This window comes from Scyliorhinus canicula, chromosome 18 (assembly GCF_902713615.1).
Source record: "Scyliorhinus canicula chromosome 18, sScyCan1.1, whole genome shotgun sequence".
Taxonomy (NCBI): Eukaryota; Metazoa; Chordata; class Chondrichthyes; order Carcharhiniformes; family Scyliorhinidae; genus Scyliorhinus; species Scyliorhinus canicula.
The window spans coordinates 121,150,439-121,171,724 of record NC_052163.1 but is presented as its reverse complement, the minus strand read 5'-3'; the positions used below and the strand labels follow the sequence as shown (position 1 = coordinate 121,171,724).

The 21,286-nt window shown below is 47.7% G+C and overlaps 1 long non-coding RNA gene across 1 annotated transcript in view; it reads left to right on the top strand.

Annotated features, from left to right (window-relative positions):
• Nucleotides 1–20,507, top strand: part of LOC119953520 — an 80,466-nt gene extending 59,959 nt beyond the window's left edge. The window contains exons 3-4 of the long non-coding RNA XR_005458039.1: nt 2,304–2,366; nt 20,264–20,507. This is a non-coding gene — a long non-coding RNA (uncharacterized LOC119953520). The remainder of the gene's footprint in view (nt 1–2,303; nt 2,367–20,263) is intronic.
• Nucleotides 20,508–21,286: the final 779 nt, after the last annotated feature.

Sequence of the window (21,286 nt, the reverse complement as noted above, 5' to 3'; positions counted from 1 at the left end):
GCTCCCCAAAACCCATCCCATAATACCAATAGAACTCACTCCTCGCACCCAGCACTAGCAGCGGGTGGTGCCTGCGAAGTGGAGCTACTTCAGGAGTGTCGACCCTGCCTTCAGGAGACCCAGGTTCCGGCTGTCAGTGCCCAGTCAGGGCCCCTGCTCAGGGATGCGAGCCCCACTGCCTCGTGGGTGGCCTGGGAGGGACTAAGGCTGAGGGAGTAAACCCGAACAGAAAATCCGAAATGGAGACCCGTATTTTGCGTTATCTTCAGGACACTCCGGCAGGTTCTGCTGCCAAACTGATGCAGAAACATTGTGCTCTGAACTCCTTCGGGCCTCATCAACAAGGCCGAGGGGGGGGGTTCTGATTCTAGGGCAGCTCGAATTCCCCCATATATTCCACCTAGGCACCTGCCATGGAGAGTTCACTCCACAGTCGCCTCACAGCAACCAAACCACTGTGGTAGGCAATAGTTGTGGGTTATAAGTCCAGCTGGGTTGGCGTAGAGAGCAAGTGCCACGGGCTGCCATTTATAATGGGAGAGATCATCGCGTCTCAATGGACAGCTACCGCCCGCCTCAAACTGAGCGGCCCCCAGTCAGTAACGTGAAAGGAGACGAAGAGACGAGACGTAGCACCTGGCAAGACATGAGATGACACAGCAAAGAGGGAGCCGGATGCTGCCAAACCAATCAGTGATCCACTGGTAACAACACATTGTCTCTTGGGACAGGGAGGCCGAGAAGGATCACTCCCAGCCTGATCCAATCAGCCCTGGCTCTCTAGCTTCTGTTTTATTGACCTCAAATCTTAATTCTCATTTGCAAATGCATCCATGGCCTCTCCAGCATCACAGGCAAAGCCAACATTTGTTGCCCATCCTTGACTGCCCTTGAACTGAGTGACTTGCTTAACCATTTCAGAGGGCAGTTAAAAGTCAGCCATTGCTGAGCATCTGGAGTCACACGTAGGCCAGACCAGGTAAGGATGGCAGATTTCCTTCCCCAAAGGGCGTTAGTGAACCAGATGTTTTTTTCAACAACAATCAATGATAGTTTTCATGGTTGACTCGCTTCATATTCCATATTTATTCATTGCATTCAAATTTCACCAGCTGAGGTAGAGGGATTTGAACATTTGTACTCAGAGCATTAGCCTGTGCGTCTCGGTTGCTAGTCTAGTTACATTACCACCGTCTCCCCCCCCTGCAACATCCTCCAACCTTATGCCTCCTTATTCCCTCCACTCTTCTGACACAGGCCTATTGTACATCTTCCCACTTAGTCCAGTCAGCTGTTGTGACTCTTAGTTCTCTTCCTCATAATAATAACCTTTGTTAGTACCACAAGTAGGTTTACATTAACACTGCAATGAAGTTACTGTGAAAAGCCCCTAGTCGCCACACTCCGGCGCCTGTTCGGGTACACGGAGGGAGAATTCAGAATGTCCAATTCACCGAACAAGCACGTCTTTCGGACTTGTGGGAGGAAACTGGAGCACCCGGAGGAAACCCATGCAGACACGGGGAGAACGTGCAGACTCGGCACAGACAGTGACCCAAGCCGGGAATCGAACCCGGGTCCCTGGCGCTGTGAAGCAACAGTGCTAACCACTGTGCTACCGTTACACCTTCCCCACCTTCAAAAGTCTTCTCTTAATCTTAATATTTGATCCAGCCTTTGGCCCCTGTCCTAAATCCTGCTCAGATTCCATTTCTCTCCCATGCCTTGGCATGTTGCGTGTGGCGACATAACAGCAAGTTGCTGTTGGAAAGGGGAAAGATTATTCTTTCACTGTAGTATGTGTGGATTGTGTGGTAAAACCTGGTTCTGATCAGGCCAGTTTCTAACTACTGTATTACAATCAGCGATATTAAAAACTAACCTTAAAAAACTGCAGGAAAGCTGCAGAGTGGGATTATCAATGGCATTATCGATGGGAACCCACTCCCTAATTTTGGTTGAGATTGTAATCAGTCTTGTACTCTTCTCTCTGTCTCTCTCACAATCCCTCGAGTGGGCCATATTCTCAAATGCGTTTGGCAATTCTCCCACTCGGTTATCAAAATAGAAAGAGGTCCTAGACTGTGGAAAACCCTGGTCACTGTGTAAATGTTCCACGGGGAAATGGGAGTTCAGATTGACTTGTGCGCTGGGATCTTTTGAACTTCCAGCCAGGAATGTTTCAGTGAAGATCACAAAAGCTAAGAAACAGATGGCTAAAATGTGACAGGATTCAACCAGTTTCAGTCATGAATGATTGGTTGTGTTCGAAAGTGAATAATGGCATCTCCCTATTTTTGTAGGATGGACCATTCCCCACTAGGGATACACTAAAGGAACTGGAACTTTTCATTGACCTTTAAAGGGTGAGTAATGAGCACTGCTTTCCTCTGGCAGACTGGGGTACAAATTAAATGAGTGATAAATGGATGATGCAGTTAGCTGGATTACTGGTCTCTGATGCTCAAGAATCAAGATGTAAATCTAATGCAACTTACCCTTTTGTGAACCTTGCTCACTCCTTCTCTAACTGTAATGGTTCAAATACGAGAAATTATTGGTGCTCCCTTAATATTGCCTTCGATGTTTCAATCAGGTAACCAATTAATAATAATAATAATCTTTATTATTGTCACAAGTAGGCTTACATTAACACTGCAATGAGGTTCCTGTGAAAATCCCCCAGTCGCCACACTCCGGCGCCTGTTCAGGAGAATTCAGAATGTCCAATTCACCTAACACCACGTCTTTTGGGACTTGTGGGAAGAAACCGGAGCACCCGGAGAAAACACATGCAGACACGGGGAGAACGTGCAGACTCCGCATAGACAGTGACCCAAGTGGGAATCGAGCCTGGGACCCTGGCGCTGTGAAGCAACAGTGCTAAACACCGTGCTACTGTGCGGTGAGTGAAGTCAGTCTGCAAAATGGCTTCAGAGTTGCTGCGGAGCGCGGAATTAACAAAAGAAAAGGCTGGTAAACATTCAGGTGGATCAGGCGGAATGTGTGGAGAGAGAAACAGAATGAATATATCAGGTCGATGACCTTCTGTCACGTCAGAGTTCTGTTTTTCTTTCCGAATTCCAGCATTTGCAGGACTTTACTTTCCCCTGAACGTGAAATTATTTTCAACCATTAATAAGTTATCATTCAATACCACATTCAAAACAATACAAAGCACTACCAATGCCCGGGCAATAACTAGCGTTAAATGGACAATTTCACTCGGGGAGACCAGAGAAATTGCAGATGTGTGGAAATCGAAATGCCTGTTCAGTAACGGGTGCCTGACAGATCACGATTAGGACATAGAGAGAAGCTGGAGCATGTTTACTCTTTGCTTTTGAAATGGGATGTTAAACCGAGTTCCCATCTGTTCTCTCAGGAGGAAGCTCCCGACGCAGACCAGGGTCGTCCTCCTGGTGTCTATTCATGTGAAGGCAGTGATGGTAATATACAGTCCCTTTCACACACATAAAGGTTCTATTTTTAAAATTCACCCAAGGGATGCGGGTTTTTCCGGCTAGGTCAGCGTTTTGTGCCCATCCCTAGTTGTCCTTCAGAAGGTGGTGGCGAACTGTGGCCCATGTGGTGTAAGTACACCCATAGTGCTGTTAGGCAGGGTGGTCCAGGATTTTAACCCAGCGACAGCGAAGGAACAGCGACATATTTGAAGTCAGGATGCTGAGCGACTTGGAGGGGAACTTCCAGGTGGAGATGTTCCCATGTGTCTGTCGCCCTTGTCCTTCTGGGTGGTAGTGGCCCTGGGTGTGGAAGGCACTGTCGATGGTGTTATTTGAAGGACAAACATTGGGCGGGATATCAGCCCTGCTCTTCTTCCAGCGCTACCATGGAATCGTTAACACCTGCCTGAGAGGGCGGTAGAGGTTTTAATTTAACATCTCTTCAAAGAGGCAGCATTGCCCACAGTGTTGCATGGACAGCCTAGAATACCTTCATCAACATTTAAAACCTTTTTTTTTACATTCTGCCTCAAAGGAGTGTAATCACTTATTGAGCATTGATATCTGGAAAGAGAAAATTCTAACACAGCAACCTCCAGCTCATTCACCCAGTCACTTTGACTCTGGTGCCAATGGCCCTGTGATGCGACCATCACTTCACTCAGAGACACGAGTTGGAGTAAACTGTGGCTATAATCGGCTTACAACTGAGCCTGCCTGCGGCTGTGCTGAACTGAGGGCGGACTCGCAGGACCGCAGCACTTATACTTCCTGCTGGGGCCGGAGCCAAGGGCGGGGCCCTGTACATGCTCCTCATCCCCCCCTGTGGGCAGAGCCGCGCAACGGCTGACAGAGACACAGTAATGTACAGTGTGAATTATAGTGGTTACACATTCACCACACCCTGTAATGGTTCCCCCTTTACAAGCTCAATCAGGAACCCTGGTTGCAGTTGGGGATAGTAAAATTCAGGACCTACCAAAATGATAAGAAATGAACCTCTCGAGAGCTTATTTTTTAAAAAAAGACCCTTTTTCTTCCCATAATTAGCCACATTGTTTTCCGATGATTATGTACATTCAATAAAAGTTAATGCAGGACAGTTGGTGCTCAATCAAGACCATTGCTCTCCTAATTATTTAACATTCTTCCGTCTGCTCGTTCTAACCCAGTCCACAAATCCCGTTGCTAACGGGAAAGGGACTGGGTTTCCAGTGATCGGCTTTGTCTGGAGACCTAACGGGCCCCCAAAAGAGCCACGGCCTGCAATGCCGTCAGATATCCAGAAATAGGATCATTTATATCGAAGATTGCTTTCAACAGTGTGTCATGATATGCAGACATGAAGATAATGATATACAGACAGGCAGCCAATGAACACTGAGAACAGGATATGACCAATGAGCAGGCAGGACACTCAGGGGTGGTATCTCTCTATAAAAGGCACGAGGCACTCACACTCCGCCTCTTTCCACTGATGAACATCTACAGAGTGAGTCAGGGTGTATGTACAGTATCACACCTCCAGCACGTGGCTAAGAGCTAGTCTGCTTCAGTCAGACAGAGTAACCACATTTAGGTTAGCAGAGAGTCGAACTCACAGAGAATTGAGCTAACTGTGCTACTGGTTCAATAAATCAGATTGAACTAACTTCAAGGTCTGGAGTATCTTTTGGTTAAGTTGCAGCCTGTGTTATCCCAGAGGACATAACACATCACAGTGCACCTCCAATCAGTGGCTCCTCATTAACATCAAAATTATTGCCAATCCTTCAGCAGAGAGAGTTTTAAAACTGGTGATGGCCCCACGTAAAAGAAAAGTAACTCCTGCCAGGTGGCCCTTTACTTGAAGTCTTCTTTTCTCACTTACTTTCTTAAAACTTGCAGACCCTTTGATATTTTCTTTGTATTAATTGTCATTGCCCTTCAAGATATCTGTGCCAATTGATACTTTTATCACAAACATGGTGCACCGCTGGTAAGAATGTCTTTTGTAAAGGGACCTGAGGTTTGATTGAAAAACGGAATTACTGCAAATGATAGAAATCTGAAATCAAAACAGAATATCCTGGAAAAACTCAACAGGCTGGCCAGCATCCGTGGAGAGAAAAACAGAGTTGATGGACACGGTTCAATGGAAAGCTTAAAGTGTCATTTTGGGCGCGTTTGGTGGGATGTTTCTCGATGTTCGCTTTGGCGACGTCGCAGCCTGTATTCAATGGCACTTAGCGCTGGAAATGAGCCCCCACATGAATCTCGCCATCACTGGCTGTCTTGGCGTCAGATTCGCCCGACTCGCACCTCAGCGTCTCCCCGCTAACAAGGGGGAGCTGCTTTTAACGCTCTCTCACCACTCACTCTGAGTCAACATACAAGCATGGCAGCGCGCAGACCTGCTCCTCACTTTGGGGACACTGACCACCAGACTTCTCAACACCGTCGATGCAAGACGGGACATCCTGTTCCCCTGAGGGGGTTGGGTACCAGATGCAGGGTTAGCAATGCTGCCTGGGAGGCAGTGGCACCTACGGTTAGTGCGGGCATCGTGACCAGGAAGATCACCATCCAATGCCGGAAGAAGACAAGCTATCTCCAACGAGCTGCAAGGGTAAGTTAGCACTCCTCAAATTCTCAATCCCCTGCCACAAATCACTGGTTGACATCTCGCACCCTCCCCACATCCGATTTTTGTGCTTGTTCCTCAGAACCCTCTGGCACCCACCAGCACTAACCCTTTCATGTCCAGATGTGATGCCATCTGCTATAGACTCCTCTGATCCATCAAGCATGTGGCTCGCAATGCCCTCTTTTCGTTCCCGCAGAAGAAGATAGCCCATAATAAACAGGAAAGGGCCAGGATGGAGAAGGGTGGTGGAGTCCCAGAGACCTGTGTCCTCATCCTCTATGAGGAACGGGCCTTGCAGAACACGAGGCTGACCGAGGAGAGAGCAGTCACCAACGTGGTTGGCCTATGTCATAGAGATGAGGATCCACTGCCCCTTCACCCAGATGTCCTGCCTCAAGTGAGTTGTTCATGTCAGACAAAATGATCCCTCCCTTTCACTGACCACATGTCCACTCTCTCGCAGGATCTCTATATGAGGCTGGGCCATCTGGAGCATTCCCTCCCCCTCCCAAGAGTCAACCTCAGAGGAGAGCTCCAAGGAGACCACCATCACGGCTTCACCGCTGTCACCCCCACCTTCCACCAGCGCAGAGACACACACCTCAGTGGGCGACCTTAGTGAACAGGCTTCTTGGGCACAATCTGGTGAGCACCACACAATCGCTGATGTACACAGGTGAGGCAGGAACATCCAAGAGAGTCAGCAGTCTGTGGTCTACTGGATCCCAGGACACAGCTGGGTCCCAGTCAGATGCCAGCCTGTGGACAAGGTTCTCTCAGAGCTGATAATGATGATCGGAGACAGCTGTGAGATTCAGGAGTGGATGTCAGTGACCTTCCAGTGACAGCATAACCAATTGGAGGCGTCCCAAAGGCTTCGGTCACACGAGATGTTGCCGACCATGCGTGGGACTGAGGTGACCGCAGTGGAAAACCTGGAGCACAATGTCCGTGTCTTGAGGGTGGCGTCCAAGGCATGGCTCGGTCTGTGACGACCATGACTGAGGGCCTTGACATCATGTCCCAGCCGCTGAGCGACGTATTCCAGATGAAGTTGGACATTGACGAGGCACTCCAGAGCGTGTCCCAGTGACTGTGGGACATGTCTCAGACACAGATGGACATTGCTGAGGCATTCTAGAGCACGCCATCGTCATTGAGGAGCATCGCTGAGTGAGTTGACACCATGGTGGAGACAGTGGGGAACCGCCAGGGCTGGCAGAGCCGGATGACTCAGAAGCCTTTGGTGCTCACTCTAGCTGCCCCCTCCTTCCCATGAAGACCCATAAGGCCCTACAGGCACCGTCAACGAGTAGGAAACGCTGGAGGCCAACCCGGGGCCTTCCACCAAGGCCACGTGTGTTCCCTCAGTACTGAAACCCAGCTCTTTAGTGCTTGAATGTTGGCAGTTGCCTCTATGGTAATAACGCTCCTAGAGTTAAGGCACAGTGTTCAGTCTTCCGAGTTTCCTTGAGGTGCTGATGCATGGCGCATGTACCCTGGAGTAGGCACTTGAGAGTTGAGAATATTTTGTTTATTAAACGGTCAACTGTATCCGATTTGAAAATCAACGAGGTAACATTCCACATATCACACCAACCATTAAACAACAAGGAAATATCACCATTCCATATTGGGCAGCACGATAGCACAGTCGTTAGCACTGTGGCTTCACAGCGCCAGGGTACCAGTTTGATTCTGGCTGGGTTACTGTCTGTACGGAGTCTGCACGTTCTCCCCATGTCTGCGTGGGTTTCCTCCAGGTGCTCCGGTTTCCTCCCACTAGTCCCGAAAGACGAGCTTATTGGGTGAATTGGACATTCTGAATTCTCCCCTGTGTACCAGAACAGGCGGCAGAATGTGGCGACTGGGGGCTTTTCACAGTAACCTCATTGCAATGTAAGTCTACTTGGGACAATAAGGTTATTATATTATTATTATGGTACCAATACAAAGCTATATCAGCTCATTTTCACCCCTCGCAGGTTTCTCAACAGAAACGGGAAGATAAGCCGGAGAATGTGTTATCATGTCCAAAACTTTGTCGCAGAAATGACCCTGTCCATCAATGTGTTACTTGTTCCACGTATCAGCGCCATTCTCCATCCAGGAGGCACAGCTGTGCCGGCCCCTCCCACACGGCCCAATCTCACTGAAACCTGGTGTAGTTGAACATCGTTGACTTCCAGCGTGCTTAACCGGTGGCGACGTGCCAGTTAGATGCAGCACTCAGCACACCAACAATAAAAACATCAGCGGTCTACAAAAGCATTTCTTCAACGGCATCATCAAGTGGCCCATTTGGATCAGTGTCGCGCACCAGGTCCCATAGCCTTCTGGACTCATACATCCCCCCTGAGCCCAGCATTCCAGGACCCAGGAATCTTAGAAACAATTGTCAATCTTTCCGGCTACAGAAAAGGAAGGAAGCAGTAACGGTAGCCTCCAGGCATCTGCAGCCACCAGCAGGAGCAGCAGAAAACACAACCTGCAGCTGTGAATTGCTATCAAAACTGACAAGGCTAATTCGTCATTGTCAATTGCCTTCAGCTGTGAAGCTTGAGGCTGCTGACAGTCAAAGTGAGTGAAATTGATTTTCAGCATTGAAGGCACAGCGAGGATCTGTCCTGGAAATGGTTGGTGGGACAGGCAGACAGCAGCTTGCCCCTATTATGCGTTTCCACAATATTTAAAGGTGGCTTGAAGCCCCTCAGCCTCCCCAGCCCAGGAGCAGCTCCTGACCTGGAAGGCTTCAGACCCCGACCATCAACAGGCTTTCCAGCCAGAGAGCACAAGGCCTCTGCGCCAGATCCTGATCCTGTACGCGCAACCCACCTAATTTCCAGCTCCCGCTTTCTTATCTCCCAATTGTAGAAAACATGATACACCCTGATTGAGATCATCGAGCTCAATGGTTAGAGACTGAACAGCTGACCTTCCTGAACTACATGGCTCGAACCCGTAGTGGGAAAATTACCAAATGTGCCCAACAGTAACAATTTAAGGCTGAGGTTAATGGAGTCTCAAATCATCCGCTTCCAAGGATTTATTTTTTATTTGTTCTTGGCTGAACCGGCATTTGTTGCCCATCCCTAATTGCCCTTGACCCGAGTGGCTTACTGGGCCATTTTAGTGGGGGGGCAGTTAAGAGTCAACCACATCGTTGTGTGAGTCTTGAGTCACATATAGGCCAGGTAAGGCGGCAGATTTCCTTCCCTGAAGGAAGGTGGGGTTTGTACGACAATCAGCAATGGTCATCGTTAGACTTTGAATCCCAGATTTAATTGAATTCAAATTCCATCACCTGCTGTGGTGGGATTCGAACCTGGGATCCCGGAGCATTATCCTGATTGTCTGGATCACCAGTCCAATGACAAAACCACGACGCCACCCGTCTCCCCAAAGCAAATTGCATACTTAGAAATCACATGAGTGTCTATATCTGATTTGTTTTTCCATCTGTTTCCACCCATTTGCCTTTCTATTATTTTTTCTTTCACCAGCAGTACTGATATTACCCATAGAGAATGTGTTTGAGGGGAAGTTCTCACATCTGGAGATGAGGAGTTACGTGTGGGCATGTGGAAAGCACACTTCGTGAGGTACCCTGTGTTAAATGTGAATCCGTGCCAATGTTATTTCAGCTCCCTTACATCAGGCTCAAAAGCCTTTGGCACTCACTTCTATTTCCTCTGGTGCTCCCCAAAAAAGGTCCAGGCAGACGTCAAAATCAGTCATAACTGATTGCTGCAGAAGGACCAATGACGCGATGTGTGATTTAATCGGAGATTATCGCAGTTTTCGGGAGTGAGTATTCAATCTTAACACAACAACGTCAGACTCCAGGAACTCAATGAGATCTTTGCAAAGCAAATTACATACTTTGAGATGACAAAGAAAGCATTTTTAAAAATGACGTCTCATTTTATTCCACAAGTGGTTATTTAAGCGCCAGATCGAGTCAGTGATAACATTTCTGAATCGGGTGGCTGTAGGTTCAATCCGCACTGCAAGACTTGAGCATGTAATCTAGACCAATGCTTCATATTCAATACTGAGGGAGATACCGGGCGCGATTCTCCCACCCCCCGCTCGGAAGAATCGGCGTTCGCCATTTTTCACGGCGACCGGCGATTCTCCGACCCGGGTGGGCTGAGCGGCCTGCCGTTCGCGACCGTTTCACGACAGTGGCAACAACACCTGGTCGCTGCCGTCGTGAAATCGCCGTGAGATGCCCGTTTTGGGGCTTGTAGGGGGCCTGGTGGGGAACAAGCACCACGACTGTGCTCGGGAGAGGACAGGCCCGCAATCGGTGTCCACCGATTGTTGGGCCGGCGTCTCAATCAAACGCACTATTTCCCCTCCGCTGCCCCGCAAGATCAAGCCGCCACGTCTTGCGGGGCGGCTGAGGGGAAAGATGGCCACCGCGCATGCGCGGGTTCTAGCTGTCAGCCGTCGTGACGTCAGCCGTGCATGCGCGGGTTGGAGCCAGCCAACCTGCGCATGCGCGGCTGACGTCACATAGGCGCCGCCATCGCGTCAAGGCACCGCTTGCATCAAGGCGGCGGGCCGAGAATAACGGAGCGCCGCTCCTAGCCCCCCGGGTGGGGGTGAATTCGGTGAGAGGAGCGGGCTCCGAGGCCGTCGTGAAACTCGGCCGAGTTCACAACGGCCGTCATGATTTTTCCCGGGAGCGGAGAATTCGCGCCCACCATCTTTCAGATGAGATGAGGGTGTTGAATTTAAAAGATGTGAATGGAGCCCATGGCGTTTGGGAGAGTTCTCAGGATGGTAATTATCCCAGAGTCAACAACACCATAAAAACACGTATTAATTGGCCATTTACCTCATTGCCATTGGGGTTGCTGCAGTTTACGACAATAAATTACCCCAAAAAGGTGGGGGGGGGGGCGGTTTACGGGAATAGGGTGGAGGTGTGGGCTTGGGTAGGGTCTTTCCAAGGGTCGGTGCAGACACAATGGGCCGAATGGCCTCCTTCTGCACTGTAAATTCTATGATTCTATGACAAGTATACTTTGACAAGGAAATCCATTGGCTAAGGATCACTTTTGGACTATCCAAGGGCATTAAGGGCACTATATAAATGCAAGCTCTTTATTTTCTTCTGTAATTATTTAAGGTAAGGAACATTAGCAGTAGGAGGTCTTTTGGGGCGGTGGGTAGTGTTCCTGCCTCTGAGTCAGAAGCCCTGGGTTTGATTCCCACTCCAGGACACGATGGCCGAGGAAGGTGCATTCATAATGCGGCCAAAAAGGTTAAGTATCAACCTGCAAAATCCTCACGCACGCGCCACTGGCTGGAGGGCAGAGCGGGCGAGAGTCCCCGTCAGCCACGCTTAATGTGGGTGGCACCCCTCAAACGATAAGATCCTGGCGACAGACTAGTGGCATGTTCCGAGAATGAGTGCTGTGGCAGCAGACAAAAGTCTACCTTAGGTGTGGGAAGAGAATGGGAATTGGAATGTCAGCAACTGGGAATGTAACAGTGGGCGAAATTCTCTGACATGATTGGGCGGAGAATTGGGCGTCCGGCCAAAATCAAGTCTGCACCAGGTGCCGATTCGGGCGCCAAGCTCTGGTCCCTCGCTGGTGGCCAGAATGAGATTTGCGACCCGCACCGGCGATGGCATGCAAATCTGGTATTTGCAGTTATTTGAATGTGATTATCGGGTTGGACACAGTCAGCTACACCCTTCCGCGATGTTCTGCTCCTCTTAGCTGGAAGTCTCACGGACGTGAATTGCTACAAGTATTTACAAATGTGGCCTGGGCACCCTGTGTGTGTGTGTGTGTGTGGGTCGGGAGCAGCAGTAGTTGGTAAATACTTGGTGCCGGGTCCATGGATGTTTGGTGTCCCCCTCGGGATCAGGCTGGCCTGGCTCAGTTTTGCTGGATGCAGGAGATCATGTGACACTAAAAGAAGAGAGTTTTCCCCATGTCCTGGCCAACATTCCACCCTTAACCAACACCATGAGAATAACTGTACACTCAGCACATTTACTGTTTGAAGATGAAACTGACAGCAAACATATAAGACCCTGGGGTTTTTGGCAGGGTGGGTATGGAAAGGATGTTTTCCCATGTATGAGAATCTAAGACTAGGGATCACTATTAATAAGGGGTCATTCGTTTAAGACAGAGGCGAAGTGAATCTTTTTCTGTCAGTGGAGTTCTTGGAGCTCTCTTTCTCCTTTCTCAAATTAAAGGCAATGGAAGCAGCTCTGAACATTTTTAAGGCAGTATTGGATAGATTGGTGATGAGCAAGGGGGTGAGAAGTTATTGAGGGTAGGCGGGAGTGTGAAGTTAAGGTTATAATCAGGTTGAATGGCATGGCAGGCTCAGGGACTGAGCTGCCCACTTCTGCTCTTCGATCATATGCTCGTATGCACAGTGGAAAGAGTGGTGTCCGTTCCCACCCAGTCGCCCGTCTATTCAATCACATCTTACAGTCTACGTTAAGTGCTGGTTGCATTTCTCAATATAAGTTGGCATGACCAAATAAATATTGTGTGCTGAAGGTAGTGCTAAAGAATAGGCCTAGTCCCCAGATATTCTATAACCCAAGCTCACAATGGTGATCTGTAATGAAGCATTGCTGACAGATAATAATAATCTTTATTAGTGTCACAAGTAGGTTTACATTAACACGGCTACGAAGTTACTGTGAAAAGCCCCTAGTCGCCACACTCTGGCGCCTGTTCGGGTACACGGAGGGAGAATTCAGCATGTCCAATTCACCTAACAGCACGTCATTCAGGGCCTGTGGGAGGAAACTGGAGCACCCGGAGGAAACCCACGCAGACACGAGGAGAACATGCAGACTCCACACAGACAGTAATCCAAGCCAGGAATCGAACCTGCGTCCCTGGCGCTGTGAAGCAACAGTGCTAAGCCACCGTGCCACCCATTAACATCAGTTCATTAACATCCTGTACCAATCACATTTCTCACTCCACAGTGGCATTCATAATCAGTTGTATGAGTGGCGCCTGTTTATAACAAACATGACGAATTACTTTTGAAGTTCAGTAGCTGCTATTATGTGAGCACCGTTTTGCACCTTTTGGAACGAGGAATTTCAAATGGACACTGGTGGACAGGGCTTGGTGAGGGGGGGGGGGGGGGTGCAGTTCTCTGCTGCTCTAAGAAAAGTCCCACGAGATCTTTTGACGCCCATGTCAATGTAACGAAATAGACCGCAGGAGTCTAGGTTGTAACATTTCATCCGAAGGGCAGCATTGGATGGCGCAGAAATCCCTCAACGCTACGTTGAAATATCAGCCTCAATTAGGAGCTAAAACTCTGGTGCGTGGTTTGAAATCCAGAACCATCTGGTCCCAGAGTTGAAGAGCTATTTACCTAACTAAATCGACAGGTTGTGACAGTTGAATCTTTCGACCCAGAACATGCCAGCCAGGCCCTCTTGTGGTTCCGCTCCTGCTCATGCATCAACAGACCAAGGGAGGCAGCTAATGGATCAATCATTTTCTGTCTCATTAGTCAGAAACATTTCCTTTTTAATTTTTGTTCTGTGGTCAAACAGTAACCTGGCTGTTTTTCAATTTGGACTTCACAAAGTGATCGTTAATAGCAGAGAGGAAGCTCCATCTCGCTGTTACACAACGTCTAAATATCTTAATGCATCGAGCACTCTCGGTACCTGGAGGAGACCCACCTGCTACCCTGGTCACGCTGTCTACATGCTGTCAGCACACAGACGGGATCCGACAGATCTTGAGTTCAGAACTCTTACTTATCGTCTCGGCCAAATCTAGGTTCCAGGCGTAGACGTGCAACAGCTGCCAAAGGTTATTTTACTGTCACATTTGATGAATTTTCTGCAAATTCCTTCAGCTAATAGGGACTGAACGTATCAGCTGCCTTCGATTAGAGCATTTTACATTCTGACTTGTGCACAAAGGATGGTCTTTTCTCTACCCTTTACTTCACTTCCTTACACCCACTCGGGGGATTGAAAGCTGCTGAGTGATGCCATACCAGTGTCACTACTGAGGAAGGAACAGAAATACCTGCTAAACGAGCAGTATGGTGAAAGCTGGACTCAGTGCTGCATTGTGAACGCTCAGCGATGGCTCAGTTGCTGCTCCGGTTTCTGAAGAAGATTGTGTGTGTGAGTGTGTCTCGCTGCCCTGTCAAAGAGGCGCTACTATCATTCAGATGAGCTGTTAACCAAGCCACTGTCCGTCTTCTGAGATGGGAATGTAAAGACCACATGCCAATTTTTCACACAAGGGTGAGGAGATCTCTCCAGTGCCCTGGCCATTATTTATCTCTCAAACCAACACTTACGGAAACAGATCATCTGGTCATTATTGCATTATTGTAATATGGGAGCTTGTGGTGTGCAGATTAACGGCTGCGGACCTCAGGTGTGTGTTCCTTGGCGGTGGACCATACACTGGCGGCGGGATTCTGTTCTCCCGCCGCTTGTCAGTGGGATTTCCAATTGAAGCCACCCCACGTTTCAGGGAAACCCACGGGTGGGGCCGCACTGCTGGCGGGAACAGAGATACCCAACAGTCGGAGAATTCCGGCCTAAGTATCACACTGGCTGCAAAGTATTTTAGGATATCCTGCGGCCATGAAAGTTGCTATATAAATATGCATGTTTCTTTTTACAACTCAGATACAAGGAAAACTCACCCAAGGTGTCATACATAATCCTTATGGGAGTGTTCTTTAATTCTGCTGATTTCCTTCCCTCTTTCCCAGTTTTGGTCTCCTTACCTGAGAAAGGGCGTACTGGCGCTGGAGGGTGTGCAGAGGAGATTCACTAGGTTAATCCCAGAGCTGAAGGGGTTGGATTATGAGGAGAGGTTGAGTAGACTGGGACTGTACTCGTTGGAATTTAGAAGGATGAGGGGGGGATCTTATAGAAACATTTAAAATTATGAAGGGAATAGATAGGATAGATGCGGGCAGGTTGTTTCCACTGGTGGGTGACAGCAGAACTAGGGGACATAGCCTCAAAATAAGGGGAAGTAGATTTAGGACTGAGTTTAGGAGGAACTTCTTCACCCAAAGGGTTGTGAATCTATGGAATTCCTTGCCCAGCGAAGCAGTTGAGGCTCCTTCATTACATGTTTTTAAGGTAAAGATAGATAGTTTTTTGAAGAATAAAGGGATTAAGGGTTATGGTGTTCGGGCCGGAAAGTGGAGCTGAGTCCACAAAAGATCAGTCATGATCTAATTGAATGGCGGAGCAGGCTCGAGGGGCCAGATGGCCTACTCCTGCTCCTAGTTCTTATGTTCTTATGTTCTTATGTTCTTGAAGCCTATTTTCTCGGGTGCAATTTCACAAGCCCTCAGTCACCAGAAACCACCCAAGTGGCCATCCTCCACCTGTGACCTGTTCCGGTGTTCAACATGGCCACCGGTGATGTGGACACGTTTCTGCTCAGGTTTCTTTGAGAAGCCGTTTCCCAGGCATTGCTGACAGACTTTAGAACAGCCCGAGCTCCATTAAATTGGTCAGCAAGAAGGTGGACTTGTATAAGGTCTTGTGGCACCGTCAAGATGTCCCAAAGCATGCCACGGTTGATTAAATTACTTTCTGAAGTGGGGTCACTATTGCCTTGTGAAACATTGTGGCAGATAGCGATGTCCACTGAACAGCAAATGAGATGAGTGACCTGCTCATCTTGTAGGAAGACTGTTGGCCAGGACACCAGGAGAGCTCCTTGTTCTGAATACTACAGAATCTTTTACATCCACATTAATTGGAAAGCAGTCAAGCCTCAGGTTTAATGCCTCATCTAAAAGACCAAAACCTCCAACAATGCAGCACTCTTTCACTATTTCTCTGAAGCCTTTAGGTCCCCAGCCCTGAAGCTGGGCTCGAACCCACCACATTCCAATTCAGAGGTGAGGGTGCTACTCTAAGATGAGTTGAGCTGCCAGGGAAAATGTAACGACTCTCCAATTATTTTTCGACTCAATAGTTTGACTTTTACAACACGGTGTCAGGAAGTCAACCTGATGCCTCAGTCCTCAACCAGATTCCCAAAATACAAGCTTTAAAACAGGACATTTTCCTGATCTACATCTGTAAGAAAGCAATGGCGCAAAAATCGATTGACGCTCAGAAGGTGAAAATTGTCTTCCTTTGTGCTCATCATTACCATCAGTCAGAATTGATGGCTGATGGTGATTTGCTTTCCTCTGTTCTAGCTTTGACATTGTGCTGGAATCTGTGGCTTCACTTTTGCTTGTTTTGAGGCAAATCCTAACTGGAAACAGAAACTGGAAACAGAAACTGAAAACAGAAACTGAAAAAAGGAAACTGAAAATGAAGCAGAGAAAGGAAACTGACCCTCCAAGTTTCTGAAGAAACAAAAACTGAAACTGGGATTGGAAACCAAAACTTCCATTTCGGCTGAAACTATGTTTCGGCGATATAAAGGGACACAGAGCCATCCCAACACTGTAGCACATGTCGATGAGTCCACTGGTGCAGTACAGGCATGCTAAAGAAGACTGAGGCCAGATCCAGAAGCTGTGAATAAGTTGCTGCAGCCGTTTCTGAAATTTGAAGATAGCGTTGCTGGATCCAAGCCATCTAGATTGAGTTGAGGAGGTTCTGCAGATGGGCGCCATTTTTGGTGATGATCTTGCCGTGGAGCATAGAAACATCGAAAATAGCAGCAGGGGGCCATTCAGCCCTTCGAGCCATCTCCACCATTAGTTATGTTCATGGCTGATCATGCAGCTCAAGAGCCTAATCCCATTTTTCCCTCATATGAAGCACCTGCATTCAGATTCGGTGTCAGGACACCCTCAGAATGTTCCTGGAGATTCATCTTCTTCCTCACGAGGTCCATCTCCTTTTTTCAATGGAGAGTGATGTTGGGCGGGTTCTCTGTGTGGTACCTACATACGGAAGTGGACTATGTGTCACCAGGCCTGTCCCAGCCACAGAATAAAGCACAAAACACTCGGTTGCATAATTATTGAGGGTTGGGCCGGAGGATTTGGTGTGTTTTCCCGCCAGTCGCCGTGGTGGGAAACATTGCATGTTCCCGACCCCGCCGTGCAATCCCAGAATGGGAGAGTTCTTCCCAAAGCCTTCTTCCCAATTGACAATCCACCATAAACAAAACTGAAATCAATCACATTCTAGCGAAAGACATTGATGTATCTTTGGAATTCTCGAACCTAGAGAGCCATGGCTACCGAGTTGCAGAATATTTTCACGGCACAGATGGTAGAATTTGAATCCCAACAAGGGATAGGGGATTGAGCTGTAAAGTGGATTTGGAGGTAAAAGACCATCTTTGATTGGAATGAGAGGAGGAGCAAGTCCGGATCATCTCCTCCTCCTCCTTAATTAGCTTTGCCTCATTATTATTCTTGATAACTCCTTAGTGGCTCTGCTGAATGAGTAAGGCTTCTCCATTTGGAAAGCTCCCGCAATTTCCTCATTGCAGCTTCTAATGTGCTGTTGCGAAGTCTATTCCAAACGCCAACTGTGTCTTTAAAGAGAGAAAGAGTTAATGGCGGCTAAAAGCCAACTCTGGACATTTCCCCCATCTGAGAAAAAGCTTTTCCTGTTCTCGTAAAGCAAAATCTTGGAATGTCACGTTTGTTCTCCGCTTTTGTTTCGTACAGGAAATATGTAGAATTGACATTGATTAATTTTGAGCCACAAGCAATTTTTTTGTATTATCATTAAAATGTGCTGCGGTGCAGTCCTTACTTTTCCTCTAGGTATTGGTCATTTTGTGACAAGAATGATATAATAACCATAAATCAATATGTGTGAGATTTGTAAATGGGAGAATCTAAATTTCTCATCAAAAGGTTTCACCTTAAAGGTCGGTGAGACCATTAATCATCCATAAATATCATTGACTAAAAGTATAATCAATTAAACAATCTGTATGGCCAGCACTGGCATCACATCAGTGACATTATAATTAAAGCGAGCAGATCGTAACGCTCCCTCGGTACTGCACTGGGAGTGCTGGTGTGGATTATGGCCTTTCAGGAATGTGCTTGTTGGTGGATGTTGAGTAAGAACGACATTGGGCTTATTCACGATAACTTACCATCGAACACCTGCTGACAATTGCTCTGCTGACTCATGTTGACTTGTATCCACAGAATCACACTCCAGCGAGGAGTTTTCATCGTAGTGAGAGACATGGGAATGGAGAGATTATAATTGGGAACACTAAAGGATAAAATGGTAATTCTTCCAAGCCTGCAATGCCAATCGAATTCAACTACTGGTGGCACAAGATTGGAAACTCAGGCAAACAATACCCGCCAGCTCCCAAACATTATCGTTGGGAAATCATTTTGAGCAGACAGTCAAGTTTGCACCATGATTATTACTATGTTCTGCCAGCATGGAGCCATAATCGCAGGTAATGGAATAACCATCCTTATTAATGGCAGCACAGTGGTTATCACTGTTGCTTCACAGCACCAGGCCCCCAGGTTCGATTCCCGGCTTGGGTCATTGACTGTGTGGAGTCTGCACGTTCTCCCTGTGTCTGCGTGGGTTTCCTCCGGGTGCTCCGGTTCCCTCCCGCAGGTCCCAAAAGACGCGCTGTTAGGTGAATTGGATATTCTAAATCCTCTCTCCGTGTACCCGAACAGGCGCCGGAGTGTGGCGACGAGAAGATTTTCACAGTGACATCATTGCAGTGTTAATGTAAGCCTACTTGAGACACTAATAAATGTTTCTTTATTAAAATCAAAGAGTAGATAAACCACGGAGTGTCAGCTTGAAGAGAGGAGCTTGAAGATGGCATAGTGGTATTGTCACTGGTCCAGTAATGCAGAGACTGAGAGCAGTTCTCTGGGGACGTGAGTTCAAATCCCACCATGGCAGATAGTGAAATTTGAATGAAATAAAAAGTTAGATTTAAAGCCTAATGGTGACTGTTATCAGTTGTAGTAATGTCCTTTACTACAAGGAAGGAAATCTGCTGTCCCTGCCTGGGCTGGCCAACATGTGATTCTAGATCAACAGCAATGTGGTTGAATCTTAAGGCCCAGCAAGCCATTCAGTTTAAGGGCAATGAAGAATGGGCAATAAATGCTGGTCCAGCCAGCAATAGCCACATTCCATGAATGAATTTTTTAAAAGTTCAGTGCGTAGCAGTCTCGACACTGAGTCAGAATGTTCCAATTCAGTTTCCAATCTCGAAACTTCATTCCAAAGATCTAGGTTGACACGGCGAGGGAGTGCAGCACTGTCTCTTTCAGATTAGGCACACTTCCAAGTGGATGTAAAGGATGCCCTGACCCTTTTTTGAAGAAGAATGCTCCCCGGTGCTGGAGCCGTCTGGGATGGCCACTTACAACGAGGTACAGAGAAACTCGCAAAGCCCAGCGGGTAAAATGGAGCAGCCGAGACTCAGGCTGGCTCAGAGCCTGAAATGCATATTTGTCAGCAAGGAGTCCAGACGGTATCGAAACTCCGACCAATTAGCTTTTTAATGGGGCCGATTAGCATTATGATGGCCCATCTTCACCAAAACAAGGGACTGGTACTCGAGCGACCGGTACAGTCCCAGACATTTCGGCGCCACTCCCTGTTCAAGGGAAACGCAAACAACGGGGTCAGTGACCGCTTGGGACACGCCCAGCCATCCAGATCCCTGCCCACTTATTGGTTAGGAATCGAACAGAGTGATCAGGGACCACCCAATTAGTGGGGCCGTTATTGTTATGCTCTTGGCATAGCATAAGCGGCTTCCTTGATGTTCACTCTGACAAAGGAAGGTTCAGACATGGAGATAACTTCAACACGTTTATTAAACTATTTACAATTCTCCTACTCGGGTTCACCACTACTGTTAATCCTTCTATAGCTACTCAGACTGACGAACCAGTCTGCTACAATCCACGTGGTGGGTGTGACGTTGAATTAACCCTGTGTCTCTACTCACTGAGTGTCTCCATTTGAAAGAGGAAGATCATGTGTGCTGTGTCCTTCATATATGGGTTAGTGTAGTGCCCCCCTGTAGTAGTGTCACCTCTGTGTGTATCGTGAATGCCCATTGGTCGTGTCCTATCTTACTGACCTATTGGTTGAGTGTCTGTGTGTCATGTCTCTGGTGCTCCCTCTAGTGTCTAGCTAGTCTACATGTATTTCCATTAACCCCTTGTGTATTTACAGTGATGCATATCACCACAGGGCCCAAACTGAAGGACCGCCCAAAAGAACGCGAAAACCCCCCAGTATAAGACGAAGAGTTCGCCACATGTTCGTCCTCGCTTGGACCTGGTACCCCGGTCACGGCCGTCTCCAATTGCAACAACACCAGAAGCAAATCCAAGTTCAACGCTCGCTACCAGACGGATGAGCCTAGCTGAGCAGCAGTTACTCCTTCAGACTCGATAGATCCAGAATCAGACAGTAGCCATTGTTCCTCTGACCTAAGCTGGGTGCCCGAAGTGAAGTGCAGGTTGTCTTAGTCGATAGGTGGAGTTAACTAGTAGTGTTTATGTTGCATGACTAATTGTGTGCAAATAAAGTATCCTTGACCTTGAACTAACTAACTGGTGTTTGGCTTTTTGATCGATAGCCGGTTGAAACTTGTGGTAGTATCATTTGATACCTGGCGACTCTGAGCATTAGAACATAGATATCAAAAGAAAGGAGGGCAAACTCACTGATTGCCATAATTGGAACAGAGCCACAGAAAAGACAGGGTAAAAGAGAAAGTCACAACAGTATCTGAGCTCCTCAATCAAGATCACGCCTTTGTGGGATCTTGCTGTGTGCAATTTGACTGCTGCATTTCCAACATTTATAAGCGTGACTACATTTCAAAACAAGCACTTCATTGGTTGTGAAACACTTTGGGATGCCCTGGGGTTGTGAAATGTGCTATACAAATGCACATATTTTAAAATATTATTTTTAACTAATTGATGCAGTGATCCATACGCCAGGCTTGTAAATTCATCAGCAGCTGAATAATAATAATCTTTATTAGTGTCACAAGTAGGCTCACATTAACACTGCAATGAAGGTACAGTGAAAAGCCCCTAGTCGCCACATTCCGGCGCCTGTTCAGGTACACTGAGGGAGAATTCAGAATGTCCAATTCACCTAACAAGCACGTCTTTCGGGACTTGTGGGAGGAAACCGGAGCACCCGGAGGAAATCCACGTAGCCACGGGGAGAACGTGCAGA